At 29.2% G+C, this 8744-nt stretch overlaps 1 pseudogene across 1 annotated transcript; it reads right to left on the reverse strand.

The window, feature by feature from the left end:
* Window positions 1-2315: 2315 nt before the first annotated feature.
* LOC149566450 (caffeic acid 3-O-methyltransferase 1-like) lies at window positions 2316-3735 on the reverse strand (annotated as a pseudogene). The gene is made up of 3 exons (XR_016361565.1): window positions 3042-3735; window positions 2853-2917; window positions 2316-2678 (listed from the first exon to the last, which is right to left on the reverse strand). The product of XR_016361565.1 is annotated as a caffeic acid 3-O-methyltransferase 1-like (transcript).
* Window positions 3736-8744: the final 5009 nt, after the last annotated feature.

The raw sequence follows: 8744 nt of genomic DNA on the forward strand, positions 1-8744 counted from the left end.
CATAAAGATGATATTTGACATAGGAAATTTTTTATACAAGAGAGCTATTTTTTTTTTTTTTGGGTTAAAAGTTTAGATCCAACAGTCAATACTGTTAGTATAGATAAGACTTTGATAGATAGTCATGTATTTTAAAATCTTGGAAAACCTTCCACTAAACTTTTTCAAAATAATTTCTGATATGTAGTGGCTTATTTTTATATAGAAAAGCCTACATAACACCATGCTGAAGAAAAATATTGATTTGTAAAAAAGATGGGTTGGAGTTTGGGTGTGTGGAAACCTAGGGTTTTGGTTTTTGCTAGTTCTACTTCCAATGATGAGGAAGATGTCGAGGATGATGATATTGTTGTGGCATTCATTTTCGCCCAATTTTTCTTGGGAGACTCCAATGCCTCTCTCATTACCTTGTGTTGTAGATTGGGTTTCTTTCTATGTCTGTTATTAGTGTTTTCCTCTTGGCCCAAGACATACATGCCTCTTATGTTTATTGGCCCATGGAATTTTTGCCTCTTTTTTGGGTGGAGCTTTTTCCTTTTGATGTGGAAGTGGAGTTTGATGGTTGTTCCCATCCCCTTATGCATAGTTTTTGGCTAGTGGGTCTTCTTTGGTTTCCATCCTTTCTCATATTATTCATTTGGTTATTGATGCTTCATCTCTCTTTTAAGATTTTCTATTGTTGGTTTTGACCTTATGGACTCCTTGTTAAGTCATCATCCTAGTGGTATTTTTGGATGGTTTATATTTTTCCAATGTTTTTTCTTTTCCCTAACAATGAGTGTTCTTGTCTTTTTTATTGTTGCGATTCCTCATTCTCTTCTTTATTGTTGGGATTCCTCCTTGGTGCAGACAATTTCATCCCAAGGTGTGTGGAGGATCTTGGCGTTCCTTGCTTTTTTGGGGATTTTGAGTACCCTTATTTCATTTGAGAGTCTTTATAATTCTTTGGAGATGTTTTTGGTTTAAGACATTTTATGGGGTTCAAGATCCTCTTCTGTCTTGTATTTTGTACCTTCCTTTTTTATTAGGAGGATGTTGTAAGTTTATCATAGTTAAATTAATATTGTGGTTTAAGGGTGGCTCTTATAGCTGGAAGAGTTTGGTGCTTTAAAGATTTCAAACTTTGGAGGTGTCCTCCATTTTCTCTAATCCTCCTCCTTGTGAGTATGTCTTTGATGAGATGGTGGCCTTCAATCTTGTGGAGTGTTTCCTCATGCTATTTCATATACACTTGTTCTGTATGGAGATGGATACACTATATATGGAGGTGGTGCTCTTCATTTTGGGTGAAGTTGTTGGTGGTTGGGAATGGTCTAGTGGTGATCCATATTTCTCACCTTCCTTTTTAGATTGGTTATCTTGGAGGGATTTAATATCCCTAAAGTCCCTTTGAGGTGGAATCCATTTCTATGGAAGTAGAAGGTGAATTGTATTGGGTGTTTGATATTTCTCTCTATAGGTTTTGTTTTTGTTTTGAAAGTTTGGGGTGATTCCTTACACCCCTTTTACGAGCTAGTTCCTTCAATTTTATTGTTTAGCTCTAGTGTTCTTGTCCTTTTTATGCTTGTTGACCTCTTTTATGGTTTGTTGTTCCCTCCCTTTTCTTTATGAAGGTGATGGGGGCTAAGCTTCTTATTAGGTATGAAGAGGAGTTCTCTGTCAACATGAAATTTAATAGAATTTATGATTAGCTTTCATTTGGGGCTGATAATGGGCTATGACTACTATGTATGCTTATGGCCATGATTTGGGATTACTTTGATCTGCCAAATATTTTTCTGTTTAGATTTAGCTTTCTTGGATAGTTGGGGTTTTGTTTATGTAATTTTTGAGGATATTATTTTTGTGACTTTTAGAGAAACATGAAAATGAGTATAAATATTATAATTCAAAATTTGAAGCATACTAATCAAATTTTATATTGTCATTTTGGTTCAACATGGGAAAAACTTGCTAACCTTTTAAATTTATGTTAAATGATACAGTTATACACACACACACACACACACACACACACACACACACACACACACACACACACACACACACATTTTTCATTTTCTTGAAAGGCAAAGATTTTCTAGTTATAAGAAATTATAAGTAACTAAAGCCCATAATGCTATTATGAAAAGTATACTCATAAACACAAAAAAATTAAATATTTTCAAGTTTAGTGAAGAATATCTAACAAACAATACACCCTTACTTAGTTACATAGAAATATATCATTTACTAAATTTATTATTTGTATGTAGTATTATTTAAAACAAAACAAGATTTAAAAATGGTACTTCAACTTTATATAAAAACATATCTTAAGATATATATGCTTCAAAAATTAATTGAAAGAAAATTAAATTACATTATGTTATCCTGAGTATACTTTAATTCTTTGATACTTCTATAAGGACTTGGAGAAAGAGTAGTTTCATGATATTGTAACTCTTGAATCTTGCTTTGAAAAATAATTGTCTGAACTGTTCCTCACTTCTCTCCTTTCCACCTATAGTATAAATCATCGTATGCATATCAAATAGTAAACCTAATTGATTCAAGCTTCCTTTTGAACCATCAAGTAGTGCATCAACAATTAGAACCTTCCCATCTTTAAGCGTTGCTTCATAATTTTTCTTCAAAATCTCTATGCAATAGTCATCAGCCCAATCATGTAAAATCCACTACAATAATAAAAATAATAATTTAGTCTTTAAGAAACTAATAAATTCATTAAAAATTAAAAATTAAATGAAAAATTATGAAAGAATGTCTTAATTTGTAACCATTGATGTATTGAAAAAAATGAATTTAAAACAAACTAAATCATATTCTTTCCGAAAGTTCAATATTTTTACCTTCATAAAAATTGCATCTCCACAAGGAATTTGATGAAACATGTTTCCACCTATATGGTCCACTCCTAGAATTGAAAACCGACAGCTATTTAGTATCTTTATTCTAATATGCACAACTTGTCACACCAATAAAAAAACAAAGAAAAAGTAATCACTTTTTCATGATTTAATTGAGATGGGGTGTCATACGATGTATGGGAGATGCAGTTGCAATGACATGGGGCAGGTCAAAGTTAATGGCCCGAGTGTGCGAATGTTCAGCAACTATGGCAGACAGCGCAGAGCCCACTCCTCCAGCCACATCAACGATACTCTTAAAACTCCTGAACCCATCATACATCTTCACCACAGAAGCCATGACATCTTTTGTATGGCAAGCCATGCCCTCATTAAAAAGCTTGTTGGCTTCAGCATTTGAGCTCACATAATCCCAGGGGCTCATGCCATAGACTTTCATGAAGGGATGACACCCTTCCAAGACAGCGTCATGAAAATAGTGGTGAGTATCTAAGTATACTTTCTCTGCTGCCAACATCAGAAATGGCACACAAGAATCCCTGTTTTCATCCTTCACTAGCAATTCAGAAACACTGTTCAAACCATATTTCATTTGCTTGGTTTGGTCATCCACATCTTCAGTGAAAACCCCACAAGATGCCAGCAATCTCAAAATCCTAAACAAGTATTCCTTCTGTGGAACCTTATTCTCTGTGGAAGCAGAAATGTGTTCAGCAATTTCATCCACAGAGAGAGGATTTGTTTCCCATGTGTAGATATGATTTGTGGGATATTGAGAAAGACAGCAGCTTTGAGAGCCATGGGCTTTGCAGCAGAAAGCATCATCTCATAAAGGTGGAGATGGGCTTCCATTTTTTGTAATTGGAGTTTTAGAGATTGGAATGATTCAGTCATCCTTTTTCTCCCTTTTATAGATAAAAAATCTGTTCAAGGGTTACACTAGAGAGGAATGCTTCCCAATACGTCATACAAAGTGACAGTAGTGCACGTTTAATTTAAAAACTTGCCAATGTTCATTTGATGACTATTTTATCGTTTTCTTTTTTAGTAGCAGTCATGCAACTGATGTAGCAGTCTTGTCATTTAAGACAACTGGATGATGGTGTCAGCTTTGAGGGTGCAACTTGGTACTCAAATTGACGCTGCAGGGAAGCATGTTGGTACTCAAAAAGAAGAAAGAGACGAAAGATAAAAGACAGCAGGCACCAACTCCTTTCACGAACGGCTTAAACATCACATTCTAAGGCTTGATTCCTAGTGCAAAAGTGTTAAATAGCTCCTTTCAAATAAATCTCTATATCATTAGTATGTCCTAATTTTTAGGTTTTGCTTTTACCAACGTAACTGCCTTAATAAAATTCTTTGTAAATTTGCTTTGTTTCAATAAAAAATAAAAGATTAAAATTCAATGTCCTGTGAGAATCTTAAATTGACTTATGATTAAGAAAAATACATTCAAAATATATACTATTCTAAATATAAATATATGCATTTAATTTCACATCAAATATATTAATAAATATCATTGATAATAATACTAATCAAATTGATCAATTAAATAATAATAATGGTTTCAAAATATTAATTTCACTATTCAGTATGATCATAATTATAGTTATTTTTCAATATTTGATAAGCAATATTTACTCAAATAATTATATTACTTGTGGGTATGTTAAGGATGGTATCACTTTATAGATTAATAGTCTTATCTAGCGATTAATTTTTTTTATTTGCAAAATCTCCCTTCTCTATGTATACTTCCCCTTCTCCTAAGTATACTTGTGCATTTTTTAAGTTCTAATTTTAAAAAAATATATTTATCTACACATTGGTTGGATACAATATTGGAGGTCTTATACAGAATTTTTTCCAAAGATGCACGATAATTTTTTTACTAATTTTTTTCTCCTCTTTTATAGGCTTCTTTATTTCTTATAATCTAAATTAATCAAAACCTACACTCATAAATCTTTTATTTCGCATAGTTAAACAAAAAAATTCAAGATTAAAAATAATTAGACCCAATTTTATAGATCCAAATTTTATATTATAAACAAATAATCAATAAAGAAAAATATTTTATTGTACAACTAATTAAAAAAGAAAAAGATAATATTGGCATCAATATAATCATCACATTTTTATTTCAACTATAGAAATCAAATTCTACCTTAATCATAATTTATTAATTACAATTGAAACTAATTGCAATTTATAATTGTTTATATATTTTTTAACTACTTCATAACTATTTCATTTCTTAAAATATATTTAATAACTATGTTAAAAGTAAATTTATATAAATAATTAAAGCTATAATTAACTACATGATAAAATATAATTATTTCTAGTATAAATACTTAACGCAAGTACTTAGCCACTATGTGACACTTGTTAAATATATCATAAACACACATACCATTATTCTATAAATAAATATCAACATAATTTTTTTTACTAAGATCTACTATTGATGGAAGTGGTTACTCAAAAAATGAATTTCAAAAATACTAAGATTTATCATTAATAAAAGTGGACACTCAAAAAATGAAATTAAAAAATATTAAGATTTATCATTAATCAAAGTGGACACTCAAAAAATTGAAAATTTAGAAAAAAAACTTAAATGATGATCGAGCCTATAAACAATGAAATATTTAATCTAGGTAATAAGTCAAGAGAGGAATGAAACATAAAACAAAATATCTACAAGGAGTAAAAGTGAATGATTTCTAAGAATTACTACATCATAAAATATTTAAGAAACTACTTTATAGAAAAGTCAAGATGAAATACATAAAAAGGTAATATAAACGTAACTATATGTTATATATTCATTATTTCATTTCATTTTAATAGAAAATTGTCTAATATTAAATAAAATTTTATTTATATATCTTAATAGAACATTATTTAATAATAAATAATTTTTTTATTTATATATCTTAATAGAACAATATCTAATATTTAAAAATAAAGATTTATTTTTAATATGTATGGTGAACTCTTATTTAGTGGAGATGATAGTTCATCTATTTATTTAATAATTGATATTTCAAAGAAAGGATAATTTGTAGATGATCATTTTATTTATTATAATAATGAATAGAAATATAAATAAATTTTCTTCTAAAGGGAAGAGCACAAACTTCTAGTATCAGTATCAGAGATGGGTACACTCCCATTTGGCTAACATGATGGAGTAGAATGCAACTCTTTGTGTGATTATTTGAGATTGGTAGTATGCATGTTTGGCCAAACACTACTCAAATAGATAAAACCTCTATAATGTGGGTATGTGAGAATTATCTCCATCTAACCTACATGCCTAAGAAAGTATAATGGTAATAATATTGTAATAGTGTCAACATATACATAACCCGATCTACAGACATCTTTAAGATTTGAGATTAAGATTAAGGGTCGCAAAGTAGAATAAGATTTGTTATTATTAAGATTCTAGCTATTATTTTGCAGGTTTTCTATCTCTAGTATTAAGGACATTACATGCCCTTACAAATTTACTTGTAGATATTTTGATTTAACTTGATGCCACCATGGGATAAAATATTTAATATTTATTTAATTATATTGGGTACTCTTATACTTGAATTTTCTTTAAGGGTGATGCATTGTTATAGTTATGTAATTGAGGAAAGATTTTGAGAGACATGTATGAGAATGTATATGCAACATTTTAATATTACAAAATGTTGTAACCATAAAATTAATTGATTTGGGGATTTAATTGTTGTTTCTGGTTGAGAAAACAAAACATAAGAAAATTGTAAGGAAGGAAATAAGATAAGTGAAGCATGAAAACTTCAAAACAAAAGGAGAATGATACAAGAAACAATAGAATAATAATATATTGCTTATGAAATAGTGTTTGAGTGCAATATGCTAATATTCTTGAAAAACTAATTATTTATAAAGTAGTAGAGTATGAAACACTAGTCTAAAAAGTGTAAAATGTTAGAAACTAAAATCCTGAAGAATATTATTCATTACATTTCTTCACATACCTTCGATTATTGTTGAAAGGTTTTTTCAACTAGACAACTACTAAATATCAAAGTTTAAAATTCCCACAAAAATCACAAAATCAAAAACCACCAACACCTCATAACTCCTTCAGAATATCTTCAAAATTTCTAGTTTTAATACTATGAAAAGTAACCAAAAGTTTTAGAATGTTAGAAGTGTATAGATAAGACAATGATGTATTATTAAGCCAATAGGATTATTTCTAGGAGGGTTGTGATCAAAATGTTGTGACATGCTAGAACTGTCAGATGTAAAAGAGAAGAAAACCTATCACAAAATTTGTGAAAAGCAGTTGGTGGCATGATCACTATTTGCATTGACATTGATGTTTCTCCCATTAATAATATCTCCCCGTCACGGTAACTCCCATCACATAGATCTTTAAACTTGTTCTTTTCCTACCCACTATATTTTTGTATGAATATTTATGATGGGATATTTTTCGTTTGCAAGCTCATATGCAACTATTATTATTTATCAACATCTTCCTCTATCTGTGCCTTAGCAAGAATGCCTACAAAATGTAAAAGCCCAATATATAATAGGGTACATACAAGAATATTTGGCCTTTGCCAATATTTTCACTTCTTGAACTTTAACTTGAATACGAAAGTCATAATCATGGCATGGGCATCGAAAAACAAAATGGTCAATGGTTTTATTTTTAATATTGTAGATTAGAATTCATTGCAGATATGTCCATGAAATGTATAGACATAGAGTATACACAAGATGGGCTTTTTTCCAGCCAATTCTCATGTCATGAATCACAGTCGATGTGCCCAATCTACGAATGTAAGGGCAATAATTATTACCACTATTAAAAAAAATCCCACTATAAAAATCTATTACAATAACACTGATTTGGATGGAAAAATTTTTATTTGACATGTCTTATGTTTATATAATATGCACGAGAATGCAATGAAAATGACTTTCCTAAAAGTAAACTATTTAAAAATATGTTTAACCAAATGATATTCTATACTTAGCAAAGAGAAGAAAAGATTTTCGACAAACAAAATTGAAGAATCCCAAGATATCCAAATCATATATTTAATCTCAAATTAATACAATAAAAAAAATAAAAAAATTTAAATATATTTTTGTCAAAATGATAAATTTTTTTAATACAAATTAAATCTGAAAGCATACAATGAAACCTAAGTACAATGTATCAATTTTAGAACAAATATAATAAAAATATTTGATTACATAACTTTTATTAGGTTCTTCAAGATTAATATTTAATAGTAAATGAGATTTTTGTACAATGAAATATACAAAATATTTAAGAAAGCATATCAAGGTGCATAAATTAAAAATATTGTAAAAGTTCAAAAAAGGTCACTCATCATGTATTAAAAAATTATACAACAATGATAGAAACTGTATATTTAATGAGAAATAGAAAGAAATACAAAATTACCAATGTCTTGATTGTCAAAGCTTATGGTAAGGAGTACAATTATATGAATATGGTTCAAATATACTTATGGTTAGGTTAGGGTTAAAATATATTGATGATTTCATGAAGAAAAAGTGCTAAAGGAAATATATTTGGGATTTAGTGAGGATTCAAAGGTGCCAAAAGATTTGTAAACTAGTATTTGAAATTTATGTTTTTTCCTAGAGTGTCGAATTGTAACATTTTAATTTTAACACCCCAAAAATTAAAACCAAATAGTTTCCATACAAATAATTTGACTAAGATTAAAATTTATTTATTTATTCAAATGTCCTCAATGTATGTTATATGCAATTTCATATATCTTGCCTCATTTGAAAAAGCACCCATTCTAATTGTCTTGCCTCAAATGACAA

The sequence above is a fragment of the Cupressus sempervirens genome, chromosome 3 (genome assembly GCF_028749045.1).
Source record: "Cupressus sempervirens isolate cs-2001-9-10 chromosome 3, ASM2874904v1, whole genome shotgun sequence".
NCBI lineage: Eukaryota > Viridiplantae > Streptophyta > Pinopsida > Cupressales > Cupressaceae > Cupressus > Cupressus sempervirens.